Source organism: Centropristis striata, chromosome 20 (assembly GCF_030273125.1).
Source record: "Centropristis striata isolate RG_2023a ecotype Rhode Island chromosome 20, C.striata_1.0, whole genome shotgun sequence".
Classification (NCBI taxonomy): Eukaryota; Metazoa; Chordata; class Actinopteri; order Perciformes; family Serranidae; genus Centropristis; species Centropristis striata.
Window position 1 is genome coordinate 18,074,709 of NC_081536.1, and position 25,639 is coordinate 18,100,347.

General features: G+C 39.9%; 1 protein-coding gene across 1 annotated transcript in view; it reads right to left on the reverse strand.

Moving 5' to 3' along the window:
- The window catches only part of chrm3a (cholinergic receptor, muscarinic 3a), a 96,131-nt gene that overhangs the window by 64,735 nt on the left and 5,757 nt on the right, over positions 1-25,639 (reverse strand). The window contains exon 2 of the mRNA XM_059359741.1: positions 97-211. The gene's annotated coding sequence lies outside the window, so the exon portion shown is untranslated. The remainder of the gene's footprint in view (positions 1-96; positions 212-25,639) is intronic.

Below are 25,639 nucleotides of genomic sequence, written 5' to 3' on the forward strand. Positions count from 1 at the left end.
GCAAATGTCTTGGGGCTGCACATCCTGTTAATATTAACAAGGAGGCAGTGATGGTGTCATTTGTGAACACAAGGGATTTTCAGACTCTTAACTCACCAAATGTTTTGGGGAGGTGAAGTGTCTGGAGGTCACCTTTCAGCGGCGTGCCTTTCGGTGTCCATGCTGTCTACTGGGGGTGCACGATTATCCTCCTCTGACCGGATCATGGCGTCTGGAAGGCAGACAGGGAACAAGGGGGCAGAGGGAGAAGGAGAAGAAAGGAGAGAATGAGTTTAAGAGGATGAATCCAAATTAGGAAGTGGAACACCTATAGCTCACTGAAGGGTAAGCTTCAGCTGGTGGAAAAGACAACGTATCACTATAATTTAAGACGAAATGACTTCAGAAAACATACTCTTTCTCAAAGTAGAGCTGAAGGTCTTGCATAAGCAACTGATTCGTATACCTTTCATGTGTGTTGCTGCCAAACAGCTCATATTGCTCTCTACCTCTCCAGCTGCAGCAGCGTTAAAATCTTTCTTTATGCAATATGTTTTAATCAAGGATCTACTTGAGTAGTGTAGCTACCATTCCCCACTGGATAATATCTGTCAAAGAGAAGAATGGCATGTCTTCATGTCTCGGGAAGTGTTCATGCCTTATATAGTCTTGGTCTAGTAGAGTTGCCTGCTGCACATAGCTGGATTTAGCCACAGGCTAAGGAAGCAGACCTTATGAGAGCTCATTAAAACAGTCTTCAAGTCTGAAGAGACAAATATGAATGTAATACAAAAAAATGAGCTTGCCATTAAAAATAATCAGAAGTAATGGAGCCGTTCCCAGACTGAAAAAAGCATTTATTAAAAGCGGAAGTCATAGCTGGCTCAGATGAGAAAAATAAAAAAGGGTGACTGAGTGGACGACGGTCAAGGCAACAGCTTTGTACTAATATTCAAACAGTGCACAAACGCCTCCAGTGTTGTGAAACAGATGAGCCCGTTACTCCCCTTTCCGTGTTACACTTACAAATTACACCTCAAAGGTCAATCGAGGAAACATTTCTCTTCTAATGGGGAGATAGATGACATTTCGGGGCTAGGAGGAGTGACATACTTGATTATTTTCCCTGGCTGCGTGAAGACCAAACTAATTTAAATAAAAATCAACAACTGTTTTCTTGCATTTTATAAAAGGTATTCTAACAAGATGAAGTATTTCATCTTCATACGGATGACCTGTCTTGGCCTATCTGCTCTGAATTTTAGCTGAGTCTGCAGGGGCGTTCTGAACTGAGCCATAAAGAAGACTGAATGAGACAATTACCATTTTCAAGTTTCCACTTTAAATCTGCAACCCGGCTTGACCCGAGTCTCAATTTGCATGAAATACCCTTTGAATGAGGGGGCTTTTCCCACAATAATATGAAATGGTAATTATCCAGATAGAGTCTGAATGTGAATGTACAATAGCTCATTACCAGTTTGAAACAGAAATGTGTCATACATTACATGTGAAGGCCACTCCTTTAAAGTAACAGATAAAAGGTCAAGTAATTATATAAGCTTTAGTTCCCAGTTTCACAGAGAATAACTCTGAAGAAGAAAATCCTCAAGTGCTGTTTTTTTACAGAGAAACTGTGAGGAATAGGAGACGAAATTCTTGTTTAATCAGTCAACTTTTGTAACATGTGAGAATGTCCATCCATACACTGAGCATCTGGGAGGCACAAGGGCAAATCACACAACACTGTAACTATTCCCTGCAGGCAAAATAAGATCTACTGTTTGGGAGGTAGCAACAGATCTGCTCCCACAACATGGTGCATGTTTGAATCTTTGACAATGTTGGGATTTCAGTTGTTTTGCACCATCTGTTTGTAATCCCATGACTGTGTTTGGGTTTGAAGTTAGGAGTAAAGGCTGATTTAAAATTATGTTTAATCCCATTCAAGCATATACAGAAGAAACAGTGAGAAATAAAATGAATAGCAGTGCCAAACAGAAAAAAACAACAAACACTAAGCAAATCAAACGTAAAGTGAAGACATTAGGCATTGGTCGCTGTCTGTCATTGTCTGTTATGAGTGTTGACTGTGGGATATTAATGCAGGCATAGTTTCCAGTGTCTGCATGCTGTAATATTTCACCAGAAATAGTATGTAATTTGCATATTATTGGTTTCAAACTACAATTTCAGACATACTAAAAAATCCCTCCAAAAACACCCACTCATTATCACCAATAAGCCCCTTAGCTTTCTGTTAACCGGAAACGTATAAATATGCAGCATCAAATAGCACTCTATGCAAGCTGTTTCATGGTTACTTGAATATATGGATACATGGAGAAATATGTGCCCATGCAGTTTATAATGAGGCATATGGGAAATATCTGATTATGCTAACCTAGGTGAAGTTACTATGAATGTGTTGTGAATGTGAATGTGTTAGTTTAAACCGCAATTATCGAGTGCCAGGTCAGATGTCTTAACCACATTACATTTTTCTCTCTTACTCTAAGATAAGATATTAGCAAGCTCACATTTGTCTGCTGCAGTTAGCTATGTAACTGTTACACCTGCCAGTTATTGGGTGTAAATATTTATAACTTAGCTCAACATAACAACTAGTTGTTTCTCCAAACTGCTTTAATGTTGTGATGCTTTAATTTCCACTTACTAAGTCATTCTGTTATAATAAGGCCAAGTATGAACTTTAAAAGAGTTGTTAAATCTCTGCATGTATTATGCAACAGTAAAATTTGGAGGCAGGTGAAAAGAACCACCTGGTGACTGCTTGTGTGTTAAAGGAGACACACAGGAGTCTCCTCAGGCCAAACCTGCAGCACAGAGCCACAGTGGGAACAACTAAAACTTGATAGGTTGAATTAAACAGAGCAAATCTCATGACATTTTCACTCACAGCCCCACTTCTCTATTCCTCATAAACGGAGCCGCTTATCTCACCTAGCTACGGTCCAATATAAATCTACGAGCAAAGCTCTTCAAATTTATTGGCCGAAAATACATTGATATCACCTTTCAGCGACTGTTTATCCTGTCCTGCGAGTGCAGCAAAGCAAGAGCAGCTACACAGAAAAACTGCCCTTGATTAATGTCTTCTGGGATTTATGTTATATGACTCAAATACCCAGTGTCGGTTTGATTTAAGAGCTGCGAGTTCTGTTAGGGCATGATAAAAATATGGCTCAAACTTCATTGAATGCCTTGGCAAAAAGGGTTAGAATGTTTATCGAGTCTGCTTCTGATATTAACCAACAACGGCTTAACCTTGAAGCAAATACTTCATCCCACCGTGGTAACTGCTACAAATGACTCAGTATCTAATCACCTGCAGGTAAGGGCTTTACAAGCGCCTCTGCGCCTCGGCGAGTGTCTTACAAATGGCTTTTTTTGTGATGAAGTGATGGTGTGGAGGAGTGTATATTGTCTCCAGCTGTAACTCTGCATACAGGAATGTGTAGGAGCAAGGCAGTTTGTGTGAGAGGGAGAGAGTCAAAAAGACAGACATACAGAAAGACAGCGAGAAGAGGACATAAAGGGTGTGTTTCTTATGGTTGAACTGCAGTTGAGATGCAGCCAAGGTCATCCTCTTACTTATGACATACATGGAGCCAGACTGAGCCTCTCACTTGGACGCTCTCCATCTGCTCCCACTGATAAGACCGGCTACTTCATGTGCAGACAGAAATCACAGCTCCGTATTGTGTGGATTTAGTGTGATTAAAACCATATTTAGACTTTCCTGAATCCCAATAAAGAAGACAGAAATCTCATATACGGTATACAGTATATGATCTGTGTTATACATTTTATGGAATTATGTTTTTACATTATCCAAAAAGTTTCCAAAGAAATGATCAAGGACACACTCACATCACATCATATCCTCTTTGTGTATGCGTCAGCATTGTGGTTGTGTGCCAGAAGTCGTCATAATTTGACCTTTTATTAGGTTTTACACCATATTTTTTATGATTTATTGTTTGTTTTCAACTATATATTTTAACCGGATGAAGGATTTTAGTCATTGGACATCTGGATCTTAACTTATCAGAGAAACAAGCTGAACAAACGTGAGCAGCATCTCCTCTACCGGCGCGCTGAACAGCATCGGAGAAACAAAGATTTATAACATGAAACTCCCTTTATTTAGTATTTTCACTTGTTTAAATCACCGGGTCCATTTTTTTTGGAGAGAAGGAGAACTCTGCAGATAATTCAGCTCCCACTAAAAACCTCCAGAACATCTGGATCTTAAGTTTTTGTGTAGAGAAACAAGCAGGGCAGGTGTTGGTGGCAGATTAGCTCCAGCCCCTCTGCTGATGTGCCAAACAGCACTGAAGAATCACAGATATTTAAGATGAAACTGATTTGATTAAAACCAGTTTTAATCACCTGGTCTGTTTGTTTAGAGCAGAGAAGAACTCTGCAAATATTTTGTCTCCCAGTAAAAACCTCCTGAATAATAATACTGAAGGAATTCTAACTGGTAGAAGAGTGCAAGGACACGACATTTATAAAAAAAATTTAAATTATTGTTTTGAGACTCATAACAGCAGGAAAACATATTGCCCATTTTTAAAGAATTAATCTAAACATATTGTTTTGATGTTATACTGCACCGACCAGGGTATAGGACAAAAATAAAAAAAATCACATGTTTATTATTTCCAGGTCCATATTGTCAATTTTAAATATATGTAAAGATGCATTGGGGATAAAACAGCCCTTGTACGAGCTACAGAAGAAGCACACTGAAGTTTAACCTTCTGCTCCGTTGGTCATTTTACTGCTAAAGGACCTTTCAAGCCACAAAGGAGCCACAAAGGTGGACAGGATAATTCTGTTAATTGGTTTATGCACATCAGCTGGAAACTCAATTGCAGGCTATCAAAGAGGCCTGAAACAGCTTAACCCAAGTAAGACCTCAACCAGACTGCAAACTGTCACATATTTCTCCTCAGTGTCGGAAGCCGGTGCACAGGAGAGGTGTAAGAGCAACTCGCTGACCAGCAAAACCGCTCCGCTTTCCTCTCTTCAACACTCCTGTGAGCTAAAGCTGGCTTTAAAATTTATGAGAGAAAACATAAATATATCTTTCTGGCACATCAGTGAGGACACATTTTTGTTTTTTTTTCCTGTAAGCCTTCTGTTGTACTCAGAGAACCACATGAATTTGAGAATAGGGCTCGGTGGAAGACAGCAGCTCTAACAGAGGAGAAATATGGGCGGTCATAAATACTGTATGGGTGAGACATTACGGTTTAGAGGATTAAGATAGGCGCCATGTTGGTGCCAGTCTTAAGTAAATGCGTGATGGTGATTATACAGTGTTTAAGGCAGTGGCAATAAAGTAATGAAGAGTCATATTTGCTGTACTGGGAGGCTGGTTTGTTGTTTGCAAACAGCAACATGCGATCCTGCAATTAAAATGAGCTGGCAGTGTCACAGTGTATGCAGATTACAGTCAGTTGTCAGTACATGGCTTTCAGCTTGCATAACAAACAAACAGCCAAACAGAAACCATGCTTGTGCATCAATAAACCACAGAAACTTTGACAGCATCCTGACCACAGGCACAATGATTTCTTCATTAAACATTCACGTTGTTAAATGAATTAATCTGTGAGCCATCTGCTGAAACATTGCCGCTTACACACACATACACACACACACAGTGGTCTTGTTAAGGGCTATATTCAAAACTTCAATAAAATGGCCAAACTCCAGGCAAGCTCCTGTGACGCCGAGAGGTTCACGGACTGATCACCATAACTACAGCTGATGATCTCAACATGCGATGCTTCCTGTTAAATGAGCCTTAGCCCATGGAGGTGGACCAATTGGCAGGAAATGAGACCAAATTGATTGGGAAACAGATGGAAGAGAAGCAGCCACTATGAAGCCCCATGAGGCTGTAAAGGAAGGAAAGAGATGAGAGGTGAAGAGGAAAACGAGACAGCGTGAGTCAAATTGGATAGTTTGAAATAAAGGCCAGAAAAACTGTGGAACATGACTTTTAGAAGCTTAGAACAGAATAAAACAATTTATATGTTAAAGTTCATGAGCTGAGATCCATTTTGTTAGGTACCCGAGCATCTTTGACATTCAGACCTGTCAGTGAACAAAACTCATTTGCCTCAAGGAGTTAAAAACGTTTAAAGTGATCTGTAACACTGTTATTTGCTGTTTATTCTTATGTAATCTTTCCAAGACACAAGTGATAAAACACAGAGTCCTTGAAAATTTGCCAAAAGCATTCAAGTATTCTCGCCCTCTCACATTAGTTAAAAGACATCTTTCTAAAGAGTTCCACACGGACGCGATATCTCCGCTGTCACAGCCAAAAATTAAGACAGATTCGAGACTCATTCAATCTTTGTTTTCAGACATCAACACTGATTGCAGAACAGGTCTTTGTAACCTCACAAATAACCTCTATGAGCACTAGACAGTTGCCAAGCTCTTCAAAAGCACAATCCGTGATCCAAATATAAACACAAGGGTCGCCCGACCCCCAAAATTCAAAAGGAACCTGCTACACATCCTGGTGTTGACACATCTTTTAATACTTACTCCAGAAGAAAACTAAATCAAAGTTATTGATGTTGTCAGAAGCTGTTTGTCATCATCATTAATATATGATTAAAGAAATTAAGGATTTAGCCTTTAAGTTCAAGTTAAACGTGTGTGAGACAGCACAGTGACTCCACAGATTTTGTACTGGAAGTATTTTACTTTGTGAAGACTATTTAAAAGTTACAGTGTGGAGTTTTCAACCAAGTGTCAAACAAACCCTGTACTTTGACTCAGTAGACAGAGGTGTTTGTGTCTTGTGTAAGAGTCAACATTGTTGTTTGGAGTCAATATGCAATTTGCCTAACTGTGTCTGTAGTTGTAGTGGAACCAATTGTTTTCAAGTCCAATTCTGTCATTTTCTCTAACCTTAGTCAAGTGGATTTACTGTGTGAACACAGGAGTCTATTTTGAAAGACACTATGCATGCAAATTGAAGCAAAGGGGTTCTGCGATAAAAGTTATTGATAAGCTCAGAAACATACTATTATGATGGATAAGACAATTTGCAACCAGTTCTCAATCACAACCTGTTCTTGATTCCCATTCCTATTCATGCACGTGTAAGGACGCACATGCTTGCAAGCAGGTTTCAAGCCATTCCACTGATTGGCAGTTGCAGAGGTAACTTGAAAAGAAGGAGCAATGCACCAACAAAAGCAAACGAAGTGGACAACTGCAAAAAGGCAAATATTCAAAATCAGCCAACGGTCAAGGATACCCACAAGGCCTCAAGGATACAAGTGTTAGTGAGTAACACTGAATTAACCTTTCTTTGTTTACTACGACGAAAAAAAAAAAAAAAGCGAAACACAGGTTACTTTAAAAATGTCCTTTGCATCCAGGCCAAGTCTTTCAGCAGAGTTACATATAATAGTTGTGGCTTTGACAACAATGACCCTGTGATGCAAGTGATTGCAACATTGAAAAGGTAGCTGATTGTGTGTGCAATAACCGGCTCTTGAAATGGCCTTTAATACCTGCTGGGTTGATATAACATTGACACTGAATGGCCACTCAGATAAAAACCTTTTGTCGCCATCGCAAATGACACATTGCCGTATTAATGAATATCCTGTGTTGAACTGGTGCAGGCAAACACACACAAACACACACACTCCCCTCTGTTTAGCTCACTTCACTCAGCCGAGGTCAGTGGATTACAATTGGTCTTATAGGGCAGGATATGAGAGCTTCATATAAATCTCTATAGACTGTATGAGGGTGCAACAGCACACTCAAAATACCCCCACTTCACTTCTGAAGAGAGATGTCAGAGTCTGATACAGTTGCATAATTTTCTCTGTCCAAGTAAGAGGCATAGCAGTTATTACATACTCTTAGAGGAATTACATTATGAGAGCCATATGAAGACTGATAAAAAGAAAATAGAATGTGAACCTTGGTGAAAAGATCTCAGAAAAGAGCCCCTTCACTGTGAATTACCTCCAACTTCAAATAAGTGTCAACAGGATCCTCCATGCCACTGCTGAATTTAGAAATGCCAGCGTCTACCTCATGTCTGCCACCATTAACAGCCTATTGATCCCGGTGAAGTAGACAGTGTCAGATAATGACAGATCCAAGCCAAGCCACGTCAAATTACAGTCAAATGTATTCATATAAAGTGCTTTAAATAAACAGGTTGTTCACAAAGTGCAAAGTGCATGAGTCATCAGTGGAAGGATGAGACTTGAATTGGTGGAGGGTAGTTATCTGCCCAGAGTGTGAATTAAAAATCTGAGTGCAGTCTCCACATCATTAACCCTTTGGAGCTACACTGACCTTAGATGTTCATTTGATCTCATCATGTTTTGGTGAGTGTGGAAGTGGAATGGGGTGAGGGTGCGGGGGCACCCCTTTGATGCTGTAATGCAAAATTTCTTTTATCTCCCATGGAGCGTTTGAGAGCGGGCCGGCTGTCCAAAAACTCAATTAGAGCTCTTCTGAATGTGAGCCGACAGCATAAGAGGAGGCGTGAGGCACAGAGGTGCGAACGACACGGGGGAAAAAACATAAATGCAACTATTAAGACAAATGGGACCACAAACTGAGCAGCACAAACAAAAAGAGATGATTTTTAAGATGAAATCTGCTCTCTTTTTACGGCAGGGGAGGAATCGTGAAAAATAAAAACTGCACCAGCTTTGTGTCTGGTAGCAAGATGACCAAAGGACAACCTCATTCCTGTTTTTGAGCTGGTGTACAAATAAGCTTTTCATTGAAGTTCATGTTAATGGTTAGCATTGTGTTTGATTGATAATTGAAGGCAGCTTGCTTAACAAATGATGTGTATCCTTGCTGCACAGAGGGAAATTCCTCAGCCCATTTAGCCAGCCATCATCCGAGGCTTCATCACCACAAAGTAGCATAAAAGAATTCACAATCCCAGAAGCTCAAAGCTCTAAGCGTGTTCACTCAGCCAAAACTGCGTGGGTTGTTTTCCCCATAAAGTGTATAGTACCTTAGAAACAAGGTGGAAAGAAAAGTGGGAATGGAGAGAAGTAGGAGGATGGAAGGGATGACAGGAGGAGGTGGAGGAGGAGGAATATGTGCATCTTTGCATCTGTGTGCCGTGTATGTGGACACGACTGACAGAACCCCCCCCCCACCTTGAATTCTTTCATGACTGTGAAAAGATGCACTGGCGCTTAGGTGAGAAGGGAGGAATGAGGAGCTGAGGTGGGGAGGAAAAGCAGCAGAGGCATGGCTTTTTACATTAGGCCTTTCATCTCTCTCCTGCCATCGGTCATCAGAAATGGGAGAACACTGACTCCCAAACATTCGCGCTCCATTCCAATTTCGTTTAGCGCAGGACTGGTTGAGACACGAAAGAATGAGAAAATAAAGAAGGCTATATTACAATGTCCCAAAAGGAGCAAAAACAATTATTCATGCACAAAGGAATTTAACTGCATTGTTTCAGTGCCAGCAACAACAAAAGAATATTCTTGGTTTTCATATAAAGATGGTCTTCCATACTAATAGCCATAAAATACTTCCTGTGGACTCCAAAAAAAGTGAAATATGTGGGCAAAAGGTCGATGCTAATGACTACAGAAGGACAGCTCCATTATGAAGTTTCTCAAATCAGATCACACTGTATGTCTCACACAAACAAACATGCAGATGAAGACAGTCTTTTCTCACACATCAGCGAGGCTTTCAACGTGTTGTGGCTATAATTCGACATGCACAAAGCTGAGAAGTGTTTGTGTTTTCAAGGAATCGCTTCAGAGAGAATCATACGTTTACCAGTGTTGTGAAAACTTGCTGTTAGAAATCATGGGAACAACATCTTTTGGCTATTTGTTTGCCTTTTCGCAAGTTATTTGTCTAGTTTGACCTTTTTCTGCTGCACAAACAGCAAGTCATAAACAGAGAGGAGCAGAGCCAGGCACTTCACTTAGAGAACATATTGAAAAATGGGCAATAATGGGGAAGACTCCTGAGCTGTAGCTGTGCAGAATTTATACAGAGAAAGTATAATATTTAAGCTAAGAATCCTGCAGAGACAGAACCCTGCAAAATAATAACCCCAAACAAAAACATTTTGAAAGTGTAAAACATATACAACCTCCAAGTAAAGCTGCAAACTAATAGACTAACTGGTGTCAGTCAGTTTTGACTTTTGAAGCCCAGTACATGTTTGTTACTAGTCACAAGGAACACAAATTATTAGGCATTCATATATTTTACCAACAATTTAGGGAGTTTTGCCACCTTCTCTTATTTTTTTTCTGTATTGTATTTTCTTGCTGCCACTTTTGACAGGCGCAACTGCTGGCTCGGCTAGCAGATGTCCTCTGCTTGACGGATTTTGCACTAGATACTGTATCATCCTAGCCTGGGTATACCCATACTGCCTTGCACGCTCAATTTCATTTCGAACCTGCATGCAGTCTGGCAACTACAGCCGTTTCTTAGCCCTGTTTTAGGGATCCAATCACAGAACGGGGAGGGACGGCAAGACGATGTACTACTTGACAGATGGAAGCTTGTAGTTTTGTAGTTTTCTTACAGATCCAACATGGCTGCAGCAGACGCGAAACTCTCTTTCGATCTAGCTGTAGACAGTGTTTTAAATAGTTTAGAGCCAAAGTTTATTTTAAAATAAGAACAATGTTTGACTTTACACTCCTGTTTCACCACCAAAAAGTATGTTTTAGCCTTGCTTCCGACATGATTTGGCAAAAGCCTAATCTACCAACTAGCCCCGCTACCACTCGCTGCTGTCACGCCGGTGACCTCACTACGAGCCGGGGGACAGCGGAGCCACCGAGAGACCCGCAGCAGCTCTTCTATTGCCCATAAAATCAGTGGATGTGTGTGGCTGAATGACATGAGGGGGAATAAGGCGTAAAAATAAATAATCTTGCAGAAAGCGAGAACTGGAGAAGCAAAGCAGCAAGCAACACTCTCTCACACACACACACACACACACACACACACTGCCGGTAGACTTTGAGCTGAAACTACAGAGCAGCCAAAGTTAGAACATGTTGCAGAAAAACGTTACAGAAGCAGAATTGAGCATTTTAGTCTCAAAGTAGAGATGGGCTTGTCTAGCTATGTAAACCATAGATGTAAACATCAATTTGTTTCGTTGTACGTCATCTGGTAATAACTGATACGATTGGCTAAGAGCTACGTAAAGACGCTTTTGATAGACATTCTTAGCACCCAATAATGGCTCTGGAGGATCGTAAAACACTAAGTACTGAAAAAATAAGAAACTATTCATCATTTTTATGTATATATATTTTTTAAAAATACATCAGATCAAATTATTTTAATTATTTTATTATTTAAAATATTCAATTAATATATATATATATAATTTGTAATACTAATAATTAATTATAAATAATATATGAATAATATTTATTGAGGGCCCATTCTGAACCCAAAACATCAGCCAGCACATTGTTGCTCTCTCTGGGCCCCAGAGCAGCCACACTGCCTGCCCTGTCTGTATTTACGGCCCTGCTCTAACATGTTAACCGACACACCGTCACAAACCGTCTCACACTAGTGATATAACAGCAAACAGGTATTCTTCACTTTTCCCCGAGAAGCTGTGGTGAACCACAGCTATGACAGCTAAAGGGTTATTACCAATTAGACCGGCTCTGTCTCTATGACAGTGTGACTGTGGGGGTGAGGGGTGGGGGGACATAACAGCTGAGCCTCTGCCACAGGAGGTAACAAAGAGACAGACATGCAGCGGCAGTCAACCAGTCTTATTGGAAAAAATTCCTCCTCAGGTCCACAGAAGGGGAAAAGGAATGAAAAGAGAAGAAGGATTTAAAAACTGAGCCTTACAGCTGCTGAAAGAACAAGAAATAAGTCCTTTGTCTTCAGAAATTCTACATTTTCTCCCTTTCAACAACATGTCGCCTCAACATAAGCAACATTAACTTTAAAGATGCACTCAGTGGAGCTCACAGAGGAATTTAAATCTACCAGCAGTGAGCAGGAAGTCATTTGAGGGTATCTTCAGGTCCTGTAGGAAAATTAAAAGTGTATCTTTCAGTCTATGATTTATTTCACTTTGCAGCTGTCTCATTGTCCAGTGGGATGCCAGTGACCTTATCTGTGGGGCACAATTTATTATCCAGTGAAAAGATAATGATTTTGAGGTGCACGTTAATGTCTCCACAATAATTACACACTGATTTCAACTGGGTATTAATGAGAGATTTTGGAATAGCAATTCAGACTCATTAAAGTAATCTACATCATCTGAGAGAGACAATTTCACTAAAGTTCTTATTGGTGCCTCATCTATTTGACTAAAATGCATCGTTTAATAGCAGTTCCAAGCCTTTTGGGTGAACTATTGTCCTATAGTCACGCACAGCCAGACTCCACATTGCTGTGTCAGCACAGGAGAATGGTCTTGCTGCACCCATTATTATTCTGGGATAAAGGAAAAAACGCTCTGCAAGCAAACGTGCCTTTTATAGAAGTAGCTTATTGGACAACTTGCTAGTGCTAGCTGCAAACTCTCACAACAGAAAGTTACTTGATACATGCCACTATATCGATTAACAGTGTCTTAAATTTTGCCGTCCTACTAACACAGAGTATGCCACACAGGCAGACACACAGTTGACATGAATGCTAGGTCTGCCACAATGTCAACTCATCGAGCTCAGCAAAAGTTAGCAAAGTCCTTTCCATATATCGTACCATATCTGCCATTGGGTTTACATGCATATTTGCTTACATAAGAAAGTCACCAACATGACGCCATTTACACAGCAGGAATTTCCTGAACATTATACCTACCTACCTACCTAAGCCAAATTAATATTGTTTTTTTGTTTTTTTAAATGCTGAGACGATTTTCTGTCATTTTTGGTCGCACTGCTTCTGTCCTCTTGTCTACTCTTTGCGTCAGAGTTTCACTGTAGGCGGGGCTGAAGAAGCTCCTTCACACAAACTCATCATTACCATTATATCAGTGGGATTAAATTGTCTCAAGATGACGATAATATCGTTTATAGCAATTATTTCTGGAACTATAAAAGAAAAAAGTCTGCAGCATCTTAACAGAGTCTTAACTTTGAACTGGGACTCTGTTGCCTGTTTTTCAGTTGATGATGGTCGGAAACAAATATCTAAAATAGCATCCCTAATATGGATCTTAATATTCAATTTTTTTTTTCCAATTAATTGAGGTACTGAGGTACAATTCTCACATTTTCCCATGTATCTGCAAAAATACCCTCTGGGGTACAAAAACCACTGGTTGGGAACCAATGCTCTATAACCCATAGCCTATTTATAGTTTGAGAGGTTACTTTATTTAAAAGGAAAAAAAGAGAATAGCACCCACAGCAATGCTCTATCACCCACTGTGGAACAGAAAATCATCTGTTGTTCAAAGTCTGAAAATACCTGCAGCACAGATGAACAGGAGGTTGGGGAATAATGAGCGACGATAAAATTATAAAAATGCAAAACACAATCAAAACAACATGCATCAGAGGGTGCAGCGTAACAGCCTTATTAGAAAACACCCGTCCTGTCAACACCTAAACGGATTCATAGTTTGCTGTTTGGAGTGAGACAAATATAGAGAGGCTCACGCTCCTGCACTTCTTTGTTCCTTCTCTGCTCCACTGGATCAAGAGTTAATTCTGCTCAGTGTGACTGTGGGCTGCAAGTGACAGCAGTGAATTAATGATTCATTATGCCCAGTGTAAGCAAATAGTGAGCCGGTGATGGAGGAAAATGGATTTACACACATCCAACGCCAACCATGACATCTCTTCAGCTAGAAAATATTCCCATATCCGCACAGCACAAGTTAAAAGCAGCACTGGTTTGTAAAAACCACAGGATTTTTTAAAAAGAACATGCCAAATGTGCTGTTCAGATCCACACATTTAAAAAAAAAAAAAAAAAAACTACTTCTTAAGAAATCTGAAACCCAAAAACTTCAACATTCATAATCATTCATTATAAATGTGATATATCGCTTGCTCAGCCTGGGGCTTTCTTCTAAATGAATTTTTCCATTTTCTTTTCATTCAGGCCACTTGAGTCCTCACTATGGTACATCTTAGCCTCGCCATATGTTCAGAGGTAACTGTTATAAAAAATATATAAATAAAAAAGAAGAAGTAAGGACTGTTGAGTCTGCAGGTCTTTTATGCTGTTGAGGACATCATAAAAGTTTGATACTTCATGTTATTTCCCCAGTTTGGCATTATTAATGCAGAACAAACTGCACAATTGCAGAACTTGTAGTACATACATATTCCACTAAGAGACATATACATTAGATGGACTCTGGGTCAGTTTGTGTCCAACACATAGGACAATTTTCTCTGGTTCAGAACTTGTGGCTCAGCTATATTACGAAAACTCTTTGCAAGTCTACAAACCTCTTAATCTCCCGTGTCCACGGATCACCTCAGGGCTGTAAATTCACCCGGGCATCACAGATTAGAGTCTTGCTTTTCCACTTTCTATTTTAGGGAGAGTGTTGTTCCAAGTTCACAAATGTTATATCATCCCTTCCGCCTACCTTTTCCCATTCCGCCTTACCTCTCTCTATCTTTGTCACGACACAAAGGAATAGTATGTGTGAATTATTTAATTGAGTCAAATTCATGTTAAAGTCTTGCAAAGGGAAAATAAGATGCTGGGAGTGTGCAGTGCATCACTTGAAGATGCTGTTTTGCTGTCCTATAGGCTTGTCTTAATGTAATGAAAAGCTTAATATAAAAAAAAATAACTCATCAAAAGATGCTGGAGACATGAAGTGTGAAACATATGGGTTTATTCGGAAGGGGCTCATGAGCAGGTTAAATATGGAGCCACTGATGTGACGAGGTCTTATGGATGTACAGCGAGCCATCTGCATGTGTCATTCTGATGGATGAGGTGGGAGCAAAGATCGAATGACCTCGCTGTTCAGACAAGCCCTGAGTTAGGTTGAACCCTGTGCTGTCACTGCCACTGACTGATGGTTGCATTGACCGCGAACACGCCCATACGATCACCAAACGACAAGGCTCCAATAATGCCAGTGAAATATTCTGTCTGTTCCTGTTATGGGGGGTAAAAACGAATCAATGTGCATGCATTTTTTTTGCAGTATATCTACCAAAAAAGAAGTAGAGTAGAAGTAAATTAAATACCAGACTACATTTAAAAATTCTGGAGTAATGATGCTCCAGCAGCACTCTGCCAGCAAATGAAATCAGCACATTCAAAGCCAAGATATTTCTCATTTCATTCCCCACCAGTCACTAGGATGATGTTACTATGAAGGCATTGATTTTATCTCAGACATCTAGACCTCCAAAGGCTGCAGAAGTCACAACAGAAGTGAATCAAATGAGGCAGTGAGGGATTTATTAAAAACACCCCAAATATCTCCTAATAGGGACACTTTCAAACTGATTCAATAACAATACTACATAATTCAAACGTATTTTTCTACTTGCACGTTCTATCATTTATGGCATATTGTTGCAACAAAAGGGAAAAACTATAACAGTGACAGAAACATAGTAATTATTTTCTTTGAGGTATTGAATTTTTCCTGCACAAATGGTGGAGGAGCAATGATAACAAACTTACATAACTGAAAATGTTTATGTTTTGGCAATAGTGATGCTTTCAAATTTGTTCTGTAAAACAAAGAAAAGTGACTCCAGCTCCGAGGGAAAAATGTCTGCCTCGGATTCAGCCATCTGCAACTGTGAATTGTCATTTCATTTTTTTCATGGCTCTTTGAACCATTTCAAAAGGAGATGAATGGATTGTTATTTAAACTCTCAGTCTCTCATACACCCCGGCAAAGTAGGATTAAATTAATTCAGTTTGGTTAGTTGGGCATCATAGGGAGCCACAGTACCTGTATTATTGTCTACATGTTGACGGGATGTTCAGACGAACTGTAAACGGACAAAAAAGTACTGCAGAGCCTGTTTGACAGGTTTCTGCAGGAAGCATTTAAGTGTGATACTGCTTAAATCAGCATTTCCTGTCAAAGCTGCAGGAATGCATGGTGTATTCAAAGGAAGACAATGCAGGAATTGTCGCTTAATGTTTGTAAACACAACATTCAAACTATGCCCTTCCTGAGTGAAAGCAAATCTCAGATTTTGGAACAAGCTGTGTTTGTTCACCTCGCTATTAGGGAGGGGAATTGATATGATTGAATTAATAACAATGCCGTTATCAATTCTGCTTATCGGTCTGATTCTTTATCCCTTCCTGATCAGTTTTCGGCGTCAAAGCAACTGTTTTATTATCGGAGTCTGAACATAATGGTGATGAAATTAGAGAACATTAGTGCATGAATCGTTTTCATTTAGTCTTTCTTTAGATATTTAGAAAAATATCTGCTAAGCCGTGGCACTCATGTGTAGTGTCACATACATGGCATTCCTGGAATTTAAGCCCACATTTCAGCTGATTGCTGGCGTTTCCACCCTTATTTGAAGCTCTCATTTCCCAGACATTACAAGCCTCACTGTTGTCATCTTTCTTCATGAAATATAACAACTTTTTGGACAGTTTCTCACTCTCCGCCAGGACTCCTTGTTGTTGCAAGTATCCAGTATCCATGGAATGTGCAACTGTCAGAAAAACATGCCGACATCAATAAAAAAGAATTTACAACAATATATAATTCTGATGCATTGGACAATTTGGAGCCAGTTCTCAATTCCCATCCTCACTTGTAATTTTTCAGGCACCGTGTCTGTTACTTTTGTAGCTTTTAGCCCAAAGGGTAACACCAGAAATGTCCCAAACGTGGACAACACAAAAGTGAAAACACAAGTAAGCAGACAGCAGGGTTTCTGCAGATAGAGTCATAAATGATGATTAAGAGGGATTACCTTTATATGGGTCTTACTTGTTTTAAGGAAGATCCTGCAAAGTGTATCTATAAAGAATTACCCAGTACAAAGCCTCATTCGAAACATCTGTGCATCAATTTTCTCCGATTAATTAATTAACCTAATTAGAACACTATGACCAACTGATCAACTATATTTTAAGCATTATGACAGATTTCTCATTTCACCCTCTAGCAGCTCTCCAGCAGGGACACCTGGCGCTGCAAAGCTTGAAAAGAGTCAAAACATATGAGTCAAAGAATTTTCAGCTATCTGGAGTCTCTGGCCCTCATCAGTATTCCTGCCTTGTTAATGTTACTGTTCAGTGACAAAGCATTTCATTCAACAGCCAAGTGATGTCAATCCCAACTCCATGAAACCACTAGTTATTATTAAACATGTAGGTTTGGCGCTAACGTGATCAACTTTCCTCACATTAGCAAAGGATACTGTTTGGAAAGTGACCATGGAATTAAGAAGGAGCCCAAACACTGGATTGTGAACAATGTAAATAACCTCTGCCACATCCTGATTATGATATATGGCGAGCAAAGTGCTGTACTCACCCTCGATGCCAAAGCTGAGACACAATAAAAGGGGTCATTACCAAAACAGGGAAGTGACTCAGACTATTTCATTTGCTCTCCAAAAAACCTTCAGTCATTATAAATTCATTATATCACCTCAGAGCCTGATATCTGCTGCAACGCACTAATAATAAATAGAAAGGCAGCAAAGGGGTCACAGGGTTATCCCGCTCCCCTGGTGGTTCTCAGCAGTTCAGGATTAAGCAGGATGTGACTGATGTAATGATAGGGGCTTAAGGAAAATGAGGCAGATGACTAGAAACTCTAACTGCCCCTCCATGTCTCCGATGAAAAAAGAAATTTAATGAGATTAATTTAAAGAGCTTTAGTGAGACTAAGCTGGATAATAAAAGACAACAGTGGTTAAATAAACATGAACAGAAAAGAGAAAGAAACAAAGAGGTGGTTCATCCTGAGAGAAAACTTGAGGAGTTAACTCAGGGTCATCAACAACATGTTGCCTTTTAATGAGATATCATCGTGAACATGAGTGTGTAAGCCTCGAGGAGCGGAGAAGAGCTTTCTGTGATCACATTCACAGTAGCTACAGTATTTGCTATGTAGATCTCAGCGACATGTTATGTTGTTTTCTGTACAGAATTGTGAGGTTACTCTACTATCTGGTTTTGCAGAATTAAACAAAATTGTTGCTTTCAGTGTATTCATCTCAGTGGCCACAGGTAAGATAGTTTCCCAGAGAGTGCAGACTAAAAATAAGCTAGTAGCTACATATATCCCAATAAATATCTTTTCCATGTGTTTTATACATGTTCCCTGACAACATAATGTAATAAACCAAAAAACAGAAGTGTATAACGCTGTCTGCCACAGTATCTTTCTCTAAACTAGCACTGGGCAGCACCATAGACAGACTTATTTGCGTGGCTCCAGACCTTTGAATCTGCCCACTTCACCAAGCTGACAGTTTTTTCTGGCATCATGACATGAAACTGAGGTTTCTCGGTTAAAAAGCAATCAATCCAATGAGTGTCACAGGGGGGACTACTGATTAGCCAATCAGCGCCATGAGCAGGACTAATGCCGATGTCAGGAGTTATCAGGCTGTGCGCCAGATCCAAGCAGGAGCAATAACAATGGCAACGACTACAGACAAGATAGACGCTGCTTTTACTTCACTTAGAATTGCCATTACATTTGTTAAAGGATTTCAGGCATCAGGATGATTTGTAATCACTTTGATGACTTTTCCACTATCATAAGGTTAAAATTTCTTATTGTCAGTCCTTTGTTTAGGGCCAAATACCTGTAATATGAATGTCTTTTCCATTAGCCTCAGCTCTACTTTGTTTTAGGTGCTAAATAGATGCGCTGATTCATCCTCCTTAGTGCAAGCAGGTTTGTTCAAAGTTGAAAAATTCTCAAACTGAAGCTAAAATGGTGCTTTGCTTCATGCCTGTGCCAGCTTGGCTACTGCTGGAGGATTAGTCCTTGTTTGCCACTTCAATTTCAGGAGATTTAAACTTAGCTCTCTGCCAGGAATCCAGACTTTATAAATCAAGCTGATGTAACCATTGTATTTTCATGTTTACACTGTATATTTAGCTGGATAAATATTGATAAATAATAAGATGCCTCAACTCCAGTGTGTTGCCTGTATATGCAATAAATATGCCCAGCTTGGGTTATGATTACATTTCAAAGAAACACAGAGGGTACGGAGCCAATAAACAGTTTCCTTTTTTTATACCAACAAACCCTGCCAGAAACTTTTGTATGGAGACATGCCAGGCAATTCCATCCATCCTCTCTTGCTTCTGGCCTGCTTTTCATCGCAAAGACACCACTAAAGTTAATGTACTCTGGCTGTCTAGTCCTCCACCAAATCTCCCCCATGTCTGTAATGCCTCAGAATCTGTTGGGCTTGTCCTTCGCGGATTTGAAATTGGATCGAAAGGCTACAAAAATACTTCCACGACTTTTCTTTCACAAAGCTGTTCGATAAGGCTTGTGCTCGTTACTGCCAGAGGGTTTGCACAGCTGATAAGGATGAACACAATACAGACGACTGGTCCTAAAACCTACTCCAGTGATTCATGTCATTGCCCTTCTCCTACAAAAGCTTTCATGCCATGCCAAGTTACACACATTCCTGCGATGAGCTCCAGATTATTATCACTTTGCTAAGTGGAAGTAATCCCTTGGGAGGTGTTAAAGGTTTACACCGGTCCATCCACAACACGGAGGAGTGAAAATACCAGCGAGGGAATGCTGGCATTCCCTGATCGTGACTGGGTACTTTGACTCTGGAGACTAAAATAAAAGACAAAATAGCTGTTTTGTTTTATTTTTTCTGGTTGTGGCACACACTGATATTAAAGCATTAACTCTCATTTCCTTAATTCAGCTTTGGAGGCTGGCAATCACACTGCATTCAGCTTGAGACTTGCATAGTTTTACTTTGTTGTATTGCTACTTACGCAAGTACAACTACTCACTGATTATATGTCATTCGATCAGATGGATATCGCTGTACAGTTTAATATACAGGCCTGCAAACTAAGACTAAGCTTTGCTGTCCAGTCCTGCGTGAACAACCCTAACTTGGCACAGGATGCCTGTCAAGCTCTCAAGGTTATTTCTAATGCAGGCGCTGAGATGGCAACATTCATTTGAAAGGGAAAATGCTGAAATGGTATGCACATGGAACCTGCAACTCCGACAGCAGTGTAAAGAGGCAGGAAATAAAGAGTTGGGTGCTGGTTTGCTGTTTCCTCATCGTGGTGATCGGATAAGTGTTAGCATGTTGGGTGCTTTTCCATTCACATAACATTACCCTACAACGGTGGAGCAACATCTTTCGAATGTTATATAGAACTCTCTCAAAACGTCTTCCAGCTCTGCCATTTCATTTGGCTTTTTGTGCTAACCTCAGCATATGTTGCTAATGGTGTAGAGCTGAAAGTTTCTGATGCCATAGGGAGTCATGACTTAACATTTTCTCATAATATGACTATATATTGATTTACCCTGCTGTGCAGAAACACTTATGTTCCTGTAACATTATGTGTTTGGCCTTGACATGAACTGTCTGGGGTACTTAACGCTTGCAGCTTCTCCCTCATTTTTAATTCTTTTTCATTCACAATACTCCGCCGACAAATTCAATTGTGAATAGAGCTCTCAAATGCATATTGTAGTCATTTCGGTCCACTTCTCTCTGATATTTCATAACTATTTTTCCAGAATAATATGGCATATTGACATGCTGAGTGCAAAAGCTTGACAGGCCTAGCTACAGTAAACAAGGGGGGAGGGACTTAGCAAAGGGTCAATATTAATGGTTTAAACTTTAAAGCAAAAACGTTCAATTTGGTTGATGACTCCCCCACTTAATGGGTTGTTGGCTTGTTACTTTGAAACACTGTTGTCTAATTCTGTCTCAGCTTTCAACCTGTCCAACAGGACTCCACAGTGCAGTAAAACACTGACAATAAAATATTGAACCACACACTTCTTCAGATGCACACTGACAGGAGAGCAAATTGGAGTAAAATTATTTTCACACCCTGTTGTTGCCTCAGACTCATGTAAATGTCAGCTGAGGATTTGATTCACTGGCCTGGGGCTGCAAGTCTTGTTGGTTTGGATTAATTTTCCTCTACAGAGTTTAGCCAGAGGGCTCGCTCTACACCTTGCCCTGGCCTGGTACAAGATCTACAACTCCCTGTCTCTTTCTGAAATGTCAATCAAACTAAGGAAAGAGAGAGTAAAAGACAGGTGCTGGTTTGAACTTCCTAACAGAATGGGGCAAATTGTCACTCTTTCACCTGCTTCAGGGCAAAAACTAGTTGTTCATCTGACTTTGAAAATTTCTGTCTTCTTTTGACATTTGATGGGAATTCGGGCTGGTGTTAATATTAAGACAGACATAAAGCTAGAGAAAGAGGCAACCTTCAGGCATCATTTAGAGTGCAGGTATCAAACAAACTTTGGCAAGACGGATGAATCAGGTGAATTGTTTTAATGAAAACCAGCTGTGTAAACAATTAACTTTTCCCATGGCATAACATTAAAGTAAAGATCAATATTTGATCCCTGAAGCATGACTGCAGCATCTGCTCAAAATCTTATGAGTGCTATTCAGGGAGAATAAAGCTTAGGCATTTTTCTTAAGGGCCTCGTAAGAAGTACTAATATTAATTTTGAATGAGTCCTCCATCTCAAGACTAGTGCACGTCTTGCAAACACATACATACACACAAAAATGCGTTGAATTTAAGAGTCTACAGTTACTATCACAAAAACCAAATCAACAGACAACAATTAGGTTTTCCATGGTATTCAGGGTTGCCTTTGTTGCCCGCTTACTAAAAGTGTTATCAAAATGGGTGCTACAATGACAAACGGAAGTGTCTGCTCTTACAGCAGCAGCTGAGTCGCAGCACAGAGCTCGGCCAGGAGCAAGCTGGGACCGTGCAGATAAGCACGTAGTAAACCCTCGGCTAATAGAGCAGAAATTGCGATGTTAGATAATCCTATGAGAGTGAATATCCTTCATATTCATGAATTTTGGTTAATTTCATGTACACAAAAATATAGCTTTATCGTCTACCTCTGAAACCCCATCTTTGTAAGAGCTCTACAGAGCGACAGAACAAAAACATAAACATATCCCTTTCATTATGATCATAACTAACAGTAAGGTAGCAGGGCACTTCCGGCACGCTCTCAACCCAAGGATGACCACTCTGCTCTGTGAGGTCCCCTTGAGAGAAGAGGAAGATGCACAAGGAGCGAAACTGAAGTGAGGAAAGCAAGAAAACAATTAAATTCAAGAGGGCTCAAAATGCCAGAAACAATTGCAAATTTTTATCAGCCATATTCTTGGTTCGATATTAAAGTGATGCGCAAGAGTGGTGGCAAAATAGCAGGCACATGCTGCTTTGTTTCATGTATGTATCAGAACAACCGTTTGTTTATCTGCAGTCCTTGGTCTTCCAGTTTCCCAGTACGTTTAGTTTCGTTTCGTATCTGTTTATTTCGGTCAATACATGTCATCAAAACAAACCAGAAAAAAAAACATTGATCAAAGTAAACAACATGTAAACACAGAGAGAAAATTGATAATAGACATTTGGACCGAAAAGGCGTAGGCTGAAGCATAGCTTATTATGCCTACCCTGTTACAACTCAAGTAAATTTAAAAATTAGAAATGTACAATCTGTTATTTATCAACAAAAGAAATAAGCAGTCACAAAAGAAAGTAGAAGTACATGCAATTTGGTCATTGGATGTAGTCTTTGCCGTGTGTTCACTTGCAACTTTTTGGAACAAGAAGACACAAGCGATGTGAGGTCGCTAGGTGTTTGATATTTTTGTGTGTATGTACCTTTATTACTCATGCCTCAGTAGCACAACACATCAGACATTAGGCTGAACACAGGTGCAGGAGTGTAAACCACAGCACACACTTTATAGTAAGCTTATAGAAATGCTGCTGTTTTGAACAGCGGCTCTGCTCAAATCTTATCAAAAACCCAGTTGGCTGCAACTCAGCAGAGATATTAGCTCTAACAGGTTGGCACAGTGGCCAATCACCATCTCCAAATCCCCTTGAAAAGTACTCGCTCACCTTTTTAAAGCAGCATGCCACGAGCTTGGCATTGTGTAAAAATCCTCAACAGTGTCCTTTATCGACACCCAGAGCTATGATCCTCTCAGTAGACATAATGGCATGCCCGTTCAGTCTCCCCTGTGCCATATGCTGCTCCACAAGTAGTTTGTGATTAGTTCTGATTTGGAAAAACATGCCTCACACTGTTTTAATTGTGTGACAGGTGTTACATAAAAGAGCGGCCTATACTTCACTCTAAATTACAGAGGCCCATTAACAGAGACGATGTCAAAACAACAGCAGTGCAGACACATTGCTGAATGTAGATTAAACTGAGTGATGGTCCACAAAAAGCAAAAGACTGAAGCAATTTTCAGCTCTCCATCATGTCCTACAAAAATGTCCAAGGGCGAGATCTATGCATAACTACACTGGCTACATTTCTGTCACTTGTGTTAACCCTAAAATGAAAAACAAATTCAATACTGTTCATCTAGTCCACATCATATGACCTCCTCTTTCCTCCAGTGGAAAATATCACATAAAAAGGTGTGAAAAGATGAAGACATAAAGGAGCATAAGACAAATTATTTAGGTTGAAACGTTCTTCACCTCACTCCAACCCCTGACATAATTTGGAGATGGAACACTACAAAGCCAAAAAATGTGATTTAGTCAGGATGCGTGTGAGCGCTGAGTGCTTGACACACAATTTGACTCACTTGATATGTGCTTGATGAGCTGTATTACAAAGGCGAGTGGATGTCTGCCAGAAACAAACAACTGGGAAAACGAAAAAAAAAAAAGTGTAGTAGGGGTTTTTTTAGTTCACGGAAGAGTCTAAAAAGAATTTACTTACTGATAGATTCAGATAAATTAATTTTGACAGGAACCTAATCACAAAGCAGCATCTAATCTTACTTTATGTTGCCATTATTAGACTTCAAACACTTTCAATTTAGTTTTAAATTATGAGGTTCTTGTTGTGACATTAGTAAAATATGATTAATCAGCAATCATCTCACACAGATAATGAAAAAGCATCCTTACTAATTGAAGAAATATATGTGTCAGAGAATATTAATGGATATGCAATCGCAACACCTCCTCATATGACTCCCAAAATGACACATATGACTGTTGGAAAGTGCCAACAAATGGTAAATGGACTGCATTTGTGTTGCACTTTTCTAGTCATATCGAAGAATCTAAATGCTTTTACGCTACACGTCAGCATTCACGCGGACATTCATACATCGAGGGGCCATGCAAGGTGCCAGCTGCTCATGAGTGAGTTAAATACTTACACTCACTGATGGGTCAGCCATCAGGAGAGAAACTGGGTTCAGTGTCTTGCCCAAGGATACTTCCATATGTAGACTGTCAACCAGCAAATTTCAGTGGGCGACCGCTCTACCACAACAGCAATATGCGTATGTTGGGAAACAGTCAGTTTTAAACATGGTTAAGGTTATCAATTAAAACAGAACTACTTGGTTAGGTTTAGGAGTTACCTTACATTACCTTAAAGAGATTTACGTAATGCAACAGATGATTCCAAAGAAGTCGGGATGCAGTGTAAAAGGTAAATAATATAATGCATCAAATTCAGATTAACACAGCGTCAAAACTTTTTTGGAATCGGGGTCGTAAGTTAAAATAAGTCAGCAATTACTTTTGGTTTTGTATGGGACAAGTACAGCAACCTTTCCCAGTGAAAGTCCTGCTTTATTTGACCCATCCATCCACCGTGTAGAGCTCTTTCTTTGTACTTCTGTACATCACCAGCATTTCACCTTTAATCCAGCTAATTATTAGGCCACTAGATGTCGCCCCACATAACAACAAACATTAATATGTGTCGTAATAAACTGCTTGCACAGACAAACTACATGTGTGTGTTTTTTGGGTCTGGGAATCACATTTTTTTGCTCACTGGAGAAGAATGCCTCCTGTGCTGCTCTTCCTGAGTTTTCCTGCATTTTAGGGGGAGGGATTTTTTCTCATCTGAATCGAGGGTCTAGAGTCAGAGAGTCTCCTATGCTGCACATATTGTAAAGCCCCTTGAGGCAAATTTTAGAATATTGGGCATTACACGTATAAGTGTCCAGACTTGAACAAGCATCCTAGAGTTAAAGAACCATTTTTTATGGATTCAACAACAGATGTTTGTTTGTCTACAGCAACATCTGTCACAAGAGATCCTCATCATGAATTATAAATCGTCATAAACGCATTAATATTAATTTTATAGCCTAGCAGGTGTGGCAGCTTTCTATCCTCTCGTCTCTGTGTATAATAGCATTGCTTTTAACCCCAACCTGCCATCATTTCATTGCATTCAACATGTAACAGTATGTGGTATTCTTTAGATTCGGTCACAAAAAATCCAATCAAACATCCCGCTGACAGACATCACAGCACTTTGCAATCACAACGCATAACTGCAAATTGCATCGTCTATAGTGTTGCCTTAATGTTGAGGAACGGCTTCCTTGTGAGTGTCAGACAATACATTTGATGAGTGAAA